Source organism: Castor canadensis, chromosome 14 (assembly GCF_047511655.1).
Source record: "Castor canadensis chromosome 14, mCasCan1.hap1v2, whole genome shotgun sequence".
NCBI lineage: Eukaryota > Metazoa > Chordata > Mammalia > Rodentia > Castoridae > Castor > Castor canadensis.
Genome location: NC_133399.1, coordinates 31,650,235 through 31,666,107, shown reverse-complemented (window position 1 = coordinate 31,666,107; position 15,873 = coordinate 31,650,235). Strand labels below are relative to the sequence as shown.

General features: G+C 38.5%; 1 protein-coding gene and 1 pseudogene across 1 annotated transcript in view; both read left to right on the top strand.

Moving 5' to 3' along the window:
• Positions 1-336: 336 nt before the first annotated feature.
• On the top strand, positions 337-1,283 carry LOC141416221 (olfactory receptor 7G3-like; annotated as a pseudogene).
• Positions 1,284-6,521: 5,238 nt separating this feature from the next.
• LOC141416784 (uncharacterized) overlaps positions 6,522-15,873 on the top strand; it is a 28,036-nt gene continuing 18,684 nt past the window's right edge. The window contains exon 1 of the mRNA XM_074054192.1: positions 6,522-6,715. The gene's annotated coding sequence lies outside the window, so the exon portion shown is untranslated. The remainder of the gene's footprint in view (positions 6,716-15,873) is intronic.

Genomic DNA, 15,873 nt, shown 5'->3' with positions numbered 1-15,873 from the left:
ATTTAACACTAGTTTAATAATAGCAGTCAGGCTTGATAGTTTCTAAAATATGATTTTTAAAAATTTTTTTAATTTTAGCATTAGAAAAGCACACTCATTTTATTTTATATATCATAATACATAAAATTTACCCAAGAAGTAATGGTGAAGGAAAGAATGAGAGGGAGGTTATGAAGGGAAAATGTATTAATAATACTAGAAGTTAAGGCAACAATGGAATTTAAGCAAAATTCAAGAAATAATTATTAGGTGCTCCACACCTTTTTCCAACAAATGATAGTTGCATGTCTGTTTCACTGTCACACATATCTGTGTTCCAGCAGGCCACTCAACAAGATGGAATCAGAAAACCAAACAGGTGCAGCAGAATTTCTCCTCCTGGGACTCTCAGAGGATCCAGAACTGCAGTCCATCCTCTTTGAGCTGTTGCTGGCCATGTATTTGGTCACTGTACTTGGAAACATGGTCATCATCCTGGCAGTCAGCTCTGACACTAAACTCCACACTCCCATGTACTTCTTCCTCTCCAATTTGTCCTTTGTTGACATCTGTTGCACCTCCACTATAGTCCCTAAGATGCTGATGAACATCCAGACAGAAAACAAAACTATTACTTCTGCAGGCTGCCTTACTCAGGTCTATTTTTTCTTGATTTTTGTGTGTATGGACAATTTACTCTTGACCATAATGGCCTATGATCGCTATGTAGCTATTTGTCATCCTTTGCATTATACAGCCATCATGAACCCTGGCCTCTGTATCCTGCTGGTTCTGGTCTCCCTGTTCATCAGCAGTGCAGATGCCCTGCTGCACACTCTGATGATGTTGCATCTATCTTTCTGTACACACCTAAAATTCCACCATTTCTTCTGTGAACTTACTCAGTTCCTCAAGCTTGCTTGTTCTGATACTCATCAATAACATCCTGGTATATTTAGTAACCATTCTGTTAGGTATTGGTCCTCTCTCTGGAATAAGCTTCTCTTACACTCAAATTATCTCCTCCATCCTGAGAATCCCATCAGCTGGCGGAAAGTATAAAGTTTTTTCTACCTGTGGGTCTCATCTAATTGTGGTTTCCTTGTTCTATGGGACTTCTATTTGGGTTTACCTTAACTTCTGCAGTTACTGATTCTCCCAGGAAGACTGCAGTGGCCTCGATGATATATGCTGTGCTCACTCCCATGATGAACCCCTTCATCTACAGCCTTAGGAACAAGGACATGAAAGGGGCCTTGAGAAAACTCACTTTAGGATCATTTTCCTTTTCATGCTTATATTAAGGGCCTTAAGTGTGGGCTTCCAGAATCAGAGAGACTGAATTACTGGGCATGCCAGAAATCCTGTCTATTTCTTAATTCAGTTCTCCTGGCAATGACTTACCATGATATTTGAAGATAATTAGCTTTATCTTGAATCCTGCTTCCCTATGTTTTACTCTATGTCATCAACTTACTAATAATCTGTGCTCAATTTCTACTTCTATAAAATGGGCAAAGGAAAAATCTCAGTTAGTAGTGATTTTTTAAATTATAACTCTAGTGTTGTAATATCTGAGAAAATTCAATAAATTGTAAGTGAATAGAAATTTGTCTTTATTGAGCACTACTAAAATTAAAGAAATAATCACTGAGTGTATAACTTTATGTTAGGAAGCCTGTAATGGATGCTATTTTGCTTCCATGTTAATGATTAGCTCAAATCTCACTTTGAGTCATCCTCATTTTTCTTTTTACTTTGTGCTCATTTCTGCTGGACTCTATACAGATAAATGATTTTGAATAAAGTACTTTGTGATTTCTCATGTAATTTCTACATTATATAAAAATGCATTTCTTTTTGATTAGCAGGTATTAATTGTACAGGAGAATTTAATTGTGACATTTACATATGTGCTTACAATGTATCTTAATTAGATTCACCCCCTCCATCATTCTTCTTCATCCTCCATTCCCCTAGAAATGTATTTCTTTCTTTCTTTCTTTCTTTCTTTTTTTTGGTACAGTACTGACTGGAGCTTGAACTCAGGGCCTCATGCTTGATATCTCCACCAGTGCTTTGTTGAATTGGGTATTTTTCAGCTAAGGTCTCATGAACTATTTGCCCTAGAATGGCTTCCAAATGCAGTGTTCCTTATCTCTGCCTCCTGAATAGCTAGGATTACAGGCATGAGCCTCTGTCACCTAACTAGAAATGCATTTATTCACATCCAAATATAAGAGGATATCTTTTCATGTTCTTGTGATTTATTTCTAGTCTAGTCGCACTGTGGTCAGAGAATATACTCTATAATTTTATTTCCTTGAAATTAAAAATTCATCTTTTATAACCAAGTTTGTGCTCAAACTTAGTAAATATTCCATTTGTTCCAAAAAATTATATGTGTGCTATACAATTGTTGAATGCATTGTTCTTTATATATCAAAAAGTTAAGTTTGGGCCAGGCAAGGTGACCCCGCCAGTAATCTTAGCTACTCAGGAGGCAGAGATTGGAGGATTGTGGTGAGCCCCAGGTGGTTAAAAAAAGTTTGCAAAAAATGTTTGGAAGACCCCATCTCATTCATTGGATGGGCACGGTGGCTTTTGCCTGTCTTCCCAGCTACTCAGGGATGCACTAATAGGAGGACTGTTGTTCAGGATGGACCAGGTATAAAGTGAAATGCTGTCTCAAAAATAACCAAAGCAAAAAGGGCCTATGGTATGGCTCAAGGGGTAGAGCGCCTGCCTAGAAAGCATGAGGTCCTGAGTTCAACCACCAGTAACAACCTCCCTCCAAAAAAAGTTAAATTTCTTAATCATGTTCAGATTCTGATTTTGTTGATCTCATTGTATTGTTAATCACGGAATGACATATGTTAAAATCACCTACTTTGATTTTGAATTTGTCTATTTCTGTTGTAATTAAGTCAAATGACTATTAAATAAGTATACATTCAGAATTATCATTGTCATAGCTTTCTGGTGCCTCTGACCTGGAAATCACTGTGTAGTTCAGGCTGGCCTTGATGTCATTATTCTCGTGTGTCAGCCTCCAAAGTATCAGATCTTTTATATTTATGAAATCACCTTTGCTATAATTGGACAAGTTTTAACATTAATGTCTACTTTGTCTGATAGTAACAAATTGTAGTTACACGAGCCTTTTCTGGGTCCTCCAGATGATGGGAAACCTGGATTCAGTCCACACTTCCAATTGATTTACTTCCAAAACTCCTTTATTTCTAAGACATATCTTGTTATGGTCCCAGGCCAAAGAGAGAAGACCTTGACTCTCACTCTTCACTCCTGAGCCACTTTAGATTCACATTGCTCCTCAACTGACTGTTCTCTAAATTTAGTCCTGGTGCCCATTTCACCTCTTTGGAGCCATATCTTCTCCTGGTATGTACATAGTGATTTGTTCTATATTCTTTAAAAAATATGTGTTTCTTATTTTATTTTTGGTAGGACTGAAGTTTTAACTCAGGACTTTGCCCTTGCAAAGCAGGTACTATACCACTTGGGTCACCCTGCAGTTCATTTTGCTATAGTTATTTGGAAATGGGATCTCATGAGCTATTTACCCAGACTGGCTTTGAACTGCAGTACTCCAGATCTCAGCCTCCCAGGTAGCCAGGATTACAGGCATGAGACACTGTTGCCTGGCTATTTTTATTTTTATTTATTTATTTTTTTGGTGGGACTGGAGTTTGAACTCAGGGCTTTACACTTGCAAAGCAGGTGCTCTATCACTTGAGCAACAACTCTAGTCCCAATTTCTCTGTCTCTTTCTTTTTTCTGTCTTTCTTTTTCATGGCAGTACTGGGGTTTGAACTCAGGGCCTTGTGCTTGTTAGCAGGCACTCTATATTTGAGCCACATCCCCAACCCCTTTTTTAATTTTTAATAAAAACTTTTTTAGTTTTCCCATTGCAGATGGGGAAACAGAGGCATAGAGAGGTTAAGCAATGTCCCCAAGGCTGCACAGCTGGCCTGGGTTAGTGAAGATCTGGATCCAACAGCCCACTGAAATTCCACACCATACCCTCCATTCCATGTGGCCTGAATAAGCATAATATCTAAATGTCTTCTTAGTCACACAGCATGGAATTATTTTTGAAATTAAATTACTGTGAACTGAGACCACAAAGGGGCTACTCTTTGATTCAGAATCCTCAAAGTAGAGCTGTGGAGACATTGAGAGTATAGGGCCCATCGATATTTTCAACTGAATATTTTTTTATCTGGACCCTCACTGTTGTTATGTCCACAAATGCTGAACAATAACCAATAGACTGTTGAATCTATAAACTGGCTGTTTTCTTCACCAATCATAATTTTGTAAAACAGTTTATTATTTTTATTACTGACCTTTTTGCTTCCCTTTACAGCATAGTTTAGTTGCTACTGGTCCCTGGGTCTGCAGTATTGCAATTCCTTAAAAGATCCAGAATCAGTATTTTTTATTCAAGTCTCATAGCTGGTTTTGCTTCAGGTTTATTGACACCATGAACTTTGGGCAGTGATTCTTATATATAATTGCCAGATGCTAAGTACTTACATATACTCCACTAGTGATTCTCAAAATATAGTTACTGGACCAGTAGCAGCAGTACCTGGAAGGTTGATAGAAATGCAGAATCAGGGGCTGGGGGCATAACTCAAGAGATAGAGAGCTTGCTTAGCATGCCTGACATCCTTTGCTCAATCTCCATTAGGGATAAAGGGTCTCATGTCTATAATCCCATCATTCCTGAGGAAGAGATCAGGAGGATCAGAGTTCAAGGCCAGCCCAGAGAAATAGTTCATGAGCTTCTATCTCCAAAATACTCAAGAAAAAGAAAAGGGCTGGAGGTGTGGCTCAAGTGGTAGAGAGCCTACCTAACAAGTTGGAGGCCCTGAGTTCAAATCCTAGTACTGTAAAAACAAATAAATGAATAAAAACAAATAAATAAATAGAAATGCAGATTCTCAGCCCCCTCCCCAGACCTATTGAGAATTGGAAACCAATTCTCACATGTTCCAAATCAGGACTTTGCTTTACCCCCACAAAGCCCAGTATTAATTAATTACCCACACATACTTAGATATGCCCGTTATGGCTTGAAGAGGTCCCCAAGATTCATGTGTTGGAAACATAGCTTCTTCTATTTCCATGTCCTCAATATTTACAGGTGGAGCTTTCTAGGTGCAGTAGTTTTTTCTTTTTTCTTCCTTTTGCGTTGTTAGGATTGAATTCATGTCTCATGCATGCTAGGTAAGCACTTGACTTGACCCTGTAAATAACTGGGGTTAGAGGACTCATAGTGTCAGGCCCTCATGATGAGATTATTGACTTTATAAGAAGAGGAAGAGCTGGGGGAATGGATCAAGTGGTAGAGTGCTTGTCTGGCAAGCTCAAGGTTCTGACTTAAAAAAAAAAAAGCTGGGTGCTGGTGGCTCATGCCTGTAATCCTAGCTACTTAGGAGACAGAGATTCGGAGAATCTTTGTTGGAAGCTAGCCCCAGTAAATAGTTTGCAAGACCCTATCTCAAAAAAAACCATCACACACAAAAAAGGGCTGGTGGAATGGTTCAAGGTTTAGGCCCTGAGTAAAAGTCCTAGTAATGGAAAAAAAATTTTTTTAAAAGAGGAAGAGAGAAAAGACCAAGGCAGGACCTCTCTTTCACTCTTGCAAGTTCATCTGGTGCAGATACTACTTTAAAGCTGGTCTTCCTAACTTTATGACTGAGAAATTCTACAGGAGGAACCCAACATTCTATTTTTGTTTCGTTTTTTCTGGGTCTTGCCAGAAAACTTTTTACTCAGAACCAAGAAAAATCTTCCTGGCAAAATAGTCAGGTTCTGGGTTGGCATTCCAAGGTAGAATTGACAATGTTCTGTGATGAATTCCACACATATGTGCAACATATAAAGGATCCAAGGCAGGGCACCGATGGCTCATGCCTGTAATCCTAGCTACTTGGGAGGTTGAGATCTGGAGGATCATGGTTCAAGGCCAACCCAAGCAAATAGTTCTGGAGACCCCCCCGCCCATCTCCAAAACAACCAGACCAAAATGGACTGGAGGTGTGGCTTAAATGCTGGGGGACCTGTTTTGTAAATGTGAAGCCCTGAGTTCAAACACCAGTCCCACCAAAAACAAAACAAACAACAACAAAAAAAAAAACGGAGAGAAGTTGTTTAAAGTGGACAAGTGCCCTTAAAACTCCAAGTGGGGAATGCTGCAGTTTGGCATTTAGGGTAGAGGCATGGGATATGACTGCAAATTTGAGAGTTTAGATTTTATAAATAGTACTTGAGGTAGGAATAGTCATAGTCACTGCTACCAGAGATTGATTTGAGGACGAGAAGACAGTGAGGAGTGACCTACATAGCACTGGGATTATTAGAATCTGGGGAAACATGCTGTGTTGTCAGATTCCAGTAGAACATCCCCGCTGTGCTGGTCAAGTTTACGAACTACACTTCCCAGAATCCGGTAGTCCTAATTTCCGGGTTAGAGGCTACCAATGCGATCCCGCGAGATTTAAAGGCGGAAGTGAAACGGAAGCCATTATTCTCCGGAGGCAATTGCACTCAGACACATGGGCAAAGGAGAGGTTCGCAGCTGCTCCCTTCTACCTTTTTGGGGACCCAGGCCTCCCTGTAGGGTATGGGACCTTTCGTGTGAACTTCTCATCCTTCGGCTGCAGTTTCCGAGACTTCCGCTTCCTCGTTTTTTACCCAGAGTCATGTAAGCTCCGCTTTTATCACTTAACCCTTTACACCCCGGCGTCCCTGAGGACCAGAGGCCCTGAGCAATTGGGGGTAGGAATAACGGGACCCGATAGCTGGCGAAGGGTGTGTTTTAGGTTCTGATTTCCACCACTGCATTTAGTGACGATGGAGGCATCTCTAACCTGCTTTTAGAAACTCCTTGTTTCTTGAGGCGGAAGAGCCCAGCCGAAGCCATACACAGAGGCCGGATGAGCTGACGGCAGGAATTGGACGTAGCTAAGATAGAGGACTTTTTCTTCTGCACTGTAGTCAGTTTTGTCTTATATTCCATGGACATGCTGGTTTGCGTTCTGTTACCATTTAACTTGGAGAATGCCCTGTATATTTTAAGCTAAATCTTTGGTAGAGTTATTTTAGTTGACGTTCTCGTGGACGTAGCCTGTAAAGTTTATAATGCAGTTTAACATTTTGTTACTGAACTCGGAAGTTAGTTTATGTAACACCTTGGTCACTAATATTTTGCACTGAATTTTGCCATCTTTTGTACTGTTTATTCTCATTTTTAAATTGGAAAGTAGGACATGTATGCAAAATAAAAGTGGTAACTCACACTTAAAATGACAACAATAAGGCGAATATATAAACTAGGCCAAGAAGACTGGCTAGGGAGGACTGTGTTCTCTTTGTATGCTGCCTCTCCTATCCCCTGTGATTTTCTTTATGTATTTTGCTGTTTACATGTGTGTTCCCCAAAACATTTAGAAATTTTGCTAGTTATTTGTGAATGGACTCACTTGCTTAAGTATTTCACAGACATCCTTTTTTCCCAAAGTGATGGAAAAGAATTGCAAATTACGTGTATCACTTAGAGATTTCTGAATATCATGTCGATGAAAAAGTGTTTTAACACCTTGCCTTTCTCAGGAATGTCATGAGAAAATCAGTTTACCAAGTTAGTGGGCTTTTGTTTTTAAATTGTGTTGAATCTGTTTATGAATTTTCAGAATATTAGCTTTTGCTTTTTTTTTTGTTTATTTATTTATTGTGTTTTGACGGGGTCTTGCTCTGTAGCTCAGGCTGGCCTCGAAATTGCTGTTTTCCTGCTTCAGCCTCCTTAGTGCTGGGATAACAAACGTATGCCATCACATCTGGATAATATTGCATAATTGTCCTAAGTTTTATGTAGTTTTTGGATGTTCTTCATATACAGTTTTATCATCTTTATAAAATAAGTATATTTTCCTTTGACTCATACACATTTTCTATTTTCTTCCTTTGCTGGACTGGCTGGAGATTTACAGTATCATTGACTGGAGTTTGGTTAGCAAACCTTAGGCTGTCCTGTTTACTTTCTGATTTTAAACTTAATTATCTTTTTGTTTGCTGGAGATTTTTCTTCCTAAAGTAGTTACTTTTCTTTTTTGGGCGGGGGGGTGATTACTGGGTTTGAACTCACAGTTTCACACTTGCTGGGCAGGTGCTGTACCACTTGAGCCACATCTCCAGGCCCTGAGGTAGTTTATTAGTTCAAGGAAAGTCCCCTCTTTTTCGGGGTTTAAGAGATTGTCTAGTAAATTTCTGTAGGAGTTCATCAAGTGATTTTTTTTTCATTCTACTCTCATGTTTAATTAATATATTTTACTGCCTTAAAATCTAACCTGTCATAAGCATTGAGCAATTACTGTGTATTAAATGAATGAGTGAATAATATAATTTTCTCTTTTTAGTCAAGTATAGTAGAACTAAATGAGCTGATTTTCTAAGGTTATATTAAATTTGTATTGGTAAACAACTTTTTTGGAAAGACATATTTCCTGTCATACTTCCCATCAGTTTGCTAATATTTTTTTGGTGTTTTTGGATCTGTATTTCAGTGAAGTTTTCCTTTTTTATTTCAGGTTTATGCCGGTTTCCTAAAATAGGCTAGGGAATGTTTACTCTTTTTTTCTAAATTCCAAAATAGGGAGCAATATCTAAAAAATCCATTTGAATCTGGAGTTTTCTTTTGTTTTTTTTTCGTGGGCCTGGGCTTTGAACTCAGGGCTTTGCTCTACTGCATGAGCCACACTTCCAGTCCACTTTTCTTTGATTATTTGGGAGATGGAGTTTCCAGAACTCTGCCCTGACTGAGCTTGAACCAGATCTTCTCATTCTTAGCCTCCCAAGTAGCAAGGATTACAGGTGTGAGCCACTGGCCCAATTTGGAGTTTTCTTTGTGAAAAGTTTAAAGTTTTTGTGTTCCCATAAGGACCCCAGGGCATTTACGTATTTTATTAAGGTAAAATTTCTTTAGTGGGCTATAGGTGTGGCTCAAGAGACCCTGCCTAGCAACCATTAGGCCCTGACTTTGAACCCCAGTACCACCAAGAAGAAAACAAGTTCTTTAGGAATTTATCCATTCCATCCAAGGTTTAAATTATATAATCAAAGTTGTTCATAATCTACCCATATTTTTAATGTGTTCCAGCGCTAACATTTCCATTCCTAATATTTGGATGATTCCTTTCCCCGCTGCCATGGGTGGACTTGTACTTGGAATCCTGCTTCAGCCTTCTAGTGTTAGGATTATAGGCACAAGCCACCATGAGTGGCTTAGATAATGTTTTTGTTTTTTATGTGGGGTTTGAACTCAGCCTTGTGTTTGCTAGGCAAGCTTATTATTACTGGAGCTACACTTCCAATACTTAGGTACTGTTTTTTTTTTTTAAGAAAATTAGTCAGAATTTTGGTTGGCTTGATTGATCTACTTTATGATATGTTTTCTATTTTATAACATTCTGTTTTTTAATTTTCTTCATTTAACTTTTGTGACATGTTTCTTTTCCACTTAACTAGATTGGATGTCTGTCACATACCAAAGAATTGTAGTGTAGTTTTTTTTTTTTTTATTTAGGTTCTAAATATTATAACACATCAGGGCTCCTTTGACATGTAAGTTTTTTTCTTTGAATTGTTTTTCTGTGGTATTTTTTCTGGATATTCTTTTGTTTTGTTATTAGAGCAGGGATGAGGGGATTCCCACAGCTTCCCAGTATCCATGCAAAATCAAAGGTCCTTGAGATACACAAAATGTGAAAAGCATCTCAAAGCAAAAGGCAGATGGATAGAGCCTCTTTATGTCTTCCTGTTCTTGTTACTTTAATATCTAAAGAGAGGAGAGGGACCTAGCTGCTCTGACTTTTCAGTTTTTACTTCCTTGTCCCAATGTCTGAGTCTTTCCCTTTTAATATTTATTACAATAATATAATTTCTCTGTCTCCTTATATATCCTGCCTCAGTCTTGCAGTGCTGGGAGTAGAACCTTGAGCCTTGTGTGGTCTCTATAAACATTCAGTCCTTCTGGTTGTTTTGTTTGCTAACTTCATTGCACTGTCCTCAGGAGATTGATGTTGTTTTCTGAGACACATATCATGGTGTGGTTGGATTTTATAGTTAGAAAATAGTATTTTCATCTTGTCCCATCTGCATATAGTTGCTTAATTGACTGCTTGAACTGGATTAGTGAGAGCTCTTGTAAGAGACGCTTAAGCTGTTTTTACTAAAAAGCACTGACTTCTTATTTGGGCCCTTGTTTAGGTAAACACAGGAGAAAAGCTTGGGATCTCTGTTTCCATTTTGTACCTACTGTCCTTTGCTCTGATCCATTCTCTCCTGCAGCCGCATTGGAATGAAGGTAGAAGAGGAATGATTGGTAATGTCTTTATGACAAGGGACTAAAACTGTCCTTAAGGAACGGCACAGCCTTGCATGACAGACTACCCTACAATGAGGACAGTTACCTATAGTGATGAGGTTGCAAGTGATTACAGTGATACCTTCTCCAGGCACCCTCGAACTGAGATAAGGATCAACCAGAAAACATATGTGTCTGGGACTTTTTATGCTTAACTTGTCCCCTGCTCCCAGTTCTTTTGTCTACTTATATTTAAAGCTCATGTCTGTATCCTGAATGTGAGCTGAGTATTTACTCTGCCTCTTTCCACGGCATGTCCTGAGCCATGTAATACTTCTCCTTTCTCTACCTTCATCATGCCTCTTTGTTTGGCATACAGGAAGATCTGACCTAGTATGTAGAATCCCTGGAGTTTGGGCCTTGGGTCTGAAAAATTTTCTGGTGGTGGCTTCACCATTTATTAGAATTCCGTCATCCTTCCCACCATCCCTCTGTACTTTGGAGGTTATGTTAAATACATATATAGCTTTTCTTGCGTCATCACCCTTCATTATATTATATCTTTTTCTCTGTGAGCCTTTTTTGCCTTTATCCATTCTGTTTTATATTGTTATTATTATTATTGTCATTCCTGGTTTGAACTCAGGCCCCTGTGCTTGTATTTTTTTTTTATTATTATTCGTTTATTCACATGTGCATACATTGTTTGGGTTATTTCTCTCTCCTGCCCCCGCCCCCACCCTCTTCCCCCTTCTCTGCTCCCTTTCAGGCAGAACCTGTTCTGCGCTTTTCTCCAGTTCCATTGAAGAGTAGAAATAAAGCAATAATAAGAAAGACATAGCATTTTTGCTAGTTGAGATAAGGACAGCTATACAGAGAGATTCCTTTTTATTAACATATAGTAGCTGTGCAGGGGGTTTCATTGTGTCAATACCATAAATCCTTACAGTGTGTCTTGGTTAGGTTCATCTCCACCATCATTGTCCCACGTCCCTTTCCTCCCTACGTAAAGTAATTTCAGCAGATTTCAATGTTATGTCTTTATACATGTATATAAAATACATCAACCATATCCATTGTCTTCATTCACCCTCCTCCTCCCACTAGTACCTTCCCCCTAATAGGACCTGTTTTACATTCCTGTCCTTCATTGTTTAAGAATATGGTCATTGGTCAGTGCCAGTGGCTTATGCCTGGTTCCTAGCTACTTGGGAGGCTGCGATATAGGAGGATTGAGGTTCAGGGTTCAAGACCAGCCCAGGCAAATGGTTGTGGAGATCCCATCTCCTAAATAACCAGAGTAAAATGGACTGGAAGTGTGGCTATAGTGATTGACCACCTGCTTTTCAAGCACAGAGCCCTGAGTTCAAGCTCCAGTCCTGTTCTCCCACACCACAAAATATGTTCATTGTTTAGAGGGGTTTTGCCAAGGTGTTTCACCTTTGAATATATTGTACTTTAATCATTCTAACTCCCTCTGTTACACTTCCTTCTCACCCACAACAACTTTCAGTGCAGTTCCTTATGCTTTATTCCTACAGCAATGTGATATATTTCCATACTGTTTACCTTATCATTCTGTTTTTCTTTCCCTCCTGCTAGTTTCCTCAAACAGTCCCACTATTGCAAATATGTTATATATATGCATATACATACATATGATCTTGCTTGTATTTATGTATATGTTTATATTTGGATCATTCACATATGAGAAAAAAGTGTGACTTTGGTCTTTCTGAAACTGGCTTACTTCACTTAACATGAGTTCTATCTATTTACCTGCAAAATACATAATTTCATTCTTCTTTATGGCTGAATAATATTCCATTGTATGCATTACCACATTTTCTTCATTTGTCAGTTGTAGGACATGTGGGCTGTTTTAGTAGCTTGGCTATTGTGAATCCTGCTGAGATGAACATGGGTATGCAAATGTTTTTATTTATTGTATCCTGACTTGTATTTCTTCTGATATATGCCCATAAGTAGTATCACTGGATCAGACTATAGTTCTGTTTCTGGTTTTCTGAGGAACCTCCATACTGCTTTCCATAGTGATTGTGCATTTCCACCTAAATGTATAATGCCTCCCCCACCCACATTTGTTTTTGTGTTATGAATAATAGCAGTTCCAACTGGAGTGAGGTGAAATCTAAATGTGGTTTTGTTTCACATTTCCTTTATGGTCAGGGATGTTGAGCATTTCATGTATCTATTGGCTGCTTGTACTTACTCCTTTGAAAATTTCTGTTTAGTTCATTTGCCCACTTCTTCATTGGGTCATTGAATCTTTGGAAGTTTAGGTTTTTGACTTTTTTTTTTTTATTTTTATTTTTTATTTATTATTTTTTGCAGTGCTGGGGATTGAATCTAGGGCCATGCTTTGTTGCTGAGCTGTAGCCCAGCCTAGTGTGAATACATTTAGAGCACTGGATCTATACATACATACTATAAAATTTCTTTCATGTATACCAATTTGTGGTTCTAATAGTAGTTGTATAACATGATTATGCATTTTACTGTACCCTGGCCATACTTGATCTATGTAATTACTTTTTTTTTTTTATTACTCATATGTGCATACAAGGCTTGGGTCATTTCTCCCCCCTGCCCCCACCCCCTCCCTTACCACCCACTCCGCCCCCTCCCTCTCCCCCCCACCCCCTCAATACCCAGCAGAAACTATTTTCCCCTTATCTCTAATTTTGTTGAAGAGAGAGTATAAGCAATAATAGGACGGAACAAGTGTTTTTGCTGGTTGAGATAAGGACAGCTGTACAGGGATTTGACTCACATTAATTTCCTGTGTGTGTGTGTTACCTTCTAAGTTAATTCTTTTTGATCTCACCTTTTCTCTAGTTCCTGGTCCCCTTTTCCTATTGGCCTCAATTGCTTTTAAGGTATCTGCTTTAGTTTCTCTGCATTAAGGGCAACAAATGCTATCTAATTTTTTAGGTGTCTTACCTATCTTCACCCTGCCCTTGTGTGCTCTCGCTTTTATCTTGTGCTCAAAGTCTAATCCCCTTGCTGTGTTTGCCCTTGATCTAATGTCCACATATGAGGGAGAACATATGATTTTTGGTCTTTTGGGCCAGGTTAACCTCACTCAGAATGATGTTCTCCAATTCTATCCATTTACCAGCGAATGATAACATTTCATTCTTCTTCATGGCTGCATAAAATTCCATTGTGTATAGATACCACATTTTCTTAATCCATTCGTTAGTGGTGGGGCATCTTGGCTGTTTCCATCACTTGGCTATTGTGAATAGTGCCGCAATAAACATGGGTGTGCAGGTGCCTCTGGAGTAACCTGTGTCACAGCCTTTTGGGTATATCCCCAAGAGTGGTATTGCTGGATCAAATGGTAGATCAATGTTTAGCTTTTTAAGTAGCCTCCAGATTTTTTTCCAGAGTGGTTGTACTAGTTTAATTCCCACCAACAGTGTAAGAGGGTTCCTTTTTCCCCGAATCCTTGCCAACACTTGTTGGTGGTGTTGCTGATGATGGCCATTCTAACAGGGGTGAGGTGGAATCTTAGTGTGGTTTTAATTTGCATTTCCTTTATTGCTAGAGATGGTGAGCATTTTTTCATGTTTTTTGGCCATTTGAATTTCTTCTTTTGAGAAAGTTCTGTTTAGTTCACTTGCCCATTTCTTTATTGGTTCATTAGTTTTAGGAGAATTTAGTTTTTTAAGTTCCCTATATATTTTGGTTATCAGTCCTTTGTCTGATGTGTAGCTGGCAAATATTGTCTCCCACTCTGTGGGTGTTCTCTTCGGTTGAGAGACCATTTCTTTTGATGAACAGAAGCTTTTTAGCTTTATGAGGTCCCATTTATCTATGCTATCTCTTAGTTGCTGTGCTGCTGGGGTTTCGTTGAGAAAGTTCGTACCTATACATACTAACTCCAGAGTATTTCCTACTCTTTCCTGTATCAGCTTTAGAGTTTGTGGTCTGATATTAAGATCCTTGATCCATTTTGAGTTAATATTGGTATTGGGTGATATACATGGATCTAGTTTCAGTTTTTTGCAGGTTGCTAAACAGTTTTCCCAGCAGTTTTTGTTGAAGAGGCTGCTGTTTCTCCATTGTATATTTTTTGCTCCTTTTTCAAAGACAAGTTGTTTATAGTTGTGTGGCTTCATATCTGGGTCCTCTATTCTGTTCCACTGGTCTTCATGTCTGTTTTTGTGCCAGTACCATGCTGTTTTTATCGTTACTGCTTTGTAATATAGTTTGAAGTCAGGTATCTTGATACCTCCAGCAGTTTTCTTTTGACTGAGTATTGCCCTGGCTATTCGTGGCCTCTTTTGTTTCCATATAAATTTCATGGTAGATTTTTCAATCTCTTTAATGAATGTTACTGGAATTTTGATGGGAATTGCATTAAACATGTAGATTACTGTTGGGAGTATAGACATTTTTACTATGTTGATTCTACCAATCCATGAACATGGGAGATCTCTCCACTTTCTATAGTCTTCCTCAATCTCTTTCTTCAGAAGTGTATAGTTTTCCTTGTAGGGGTCATTCACATCTTTTGTTAGGTTTACACCTAGGTATTTGATTTTTTTTGAGGCTATTGTAAATGCAGTTGTTTTCATACATTCTTTTTCAGTTTGCTCATTGTTAGTGTATAGAAATGCTAATGATTTTTCTATGTTGATTTTATATCCTGCTACCTTGCTGTAGCTATTAGGTTTTTGCACTTTTGTAAATCCTGATTATTAATACCTTGTCAGATGTATAGCTGGCAGAGATTTTCTCTCATTCTGTGGATACCTTTACAGAGCAGAAGCTTTTTAGTTTCATGTAGTCCCATTTGTCAGTCCTTTCTCTTAGTTGCTAAACTGTTGGAATTCTGTTTAGGAAGTTATTGTTTGTGCCTATCTGTGTTCCAGTGTTTTCTCTATTCTTTTCTGTAGTTTCAAAGTTTCAGGCCTTACAATAAGATCTTTCATCCATTTTGAATTGATATCAATACAGGGTGAAAGACCACTGTCTTTTTATGTATAACCTACGTGGCTTCAAAGCTTCAATTTACATTCCTCTTGCCTCAGCCTTTCAGGTGCTTAGATTACAGTATGCACTTGCTTGTCCAGCTGTGATTTCTTTTTATTGCTCCTCAATATGTTTATACCTTTCATCTGATATGAAAAACCCACAGCTGCAGTATTTAGCAGGAAGTCTAATTAGCAATAGCTCAGTTCTTTTCCCTACGTGCCCCTTGGCTATTATCCATCTTCAACTCTGCATCTTTTTTTATGTGCTGCCCTCAGGTTTATTTCTAGAGCTAGTTTTTAAACTTCCATTTGTATAAAAGCCACCACTATTAGTGATTGTTAAAACTCAGTTTTTCAGCCCACTTCACAAAGTCTCATTTAATTGGACTGCAATGTGATACAGATATTGAAATGATTAAAAGTATTCCAAAGGAATGATGCTTATGAAGCTAGCCTGAAGACCATATTTTGGGTTATACCCAGGAAATAATTTTT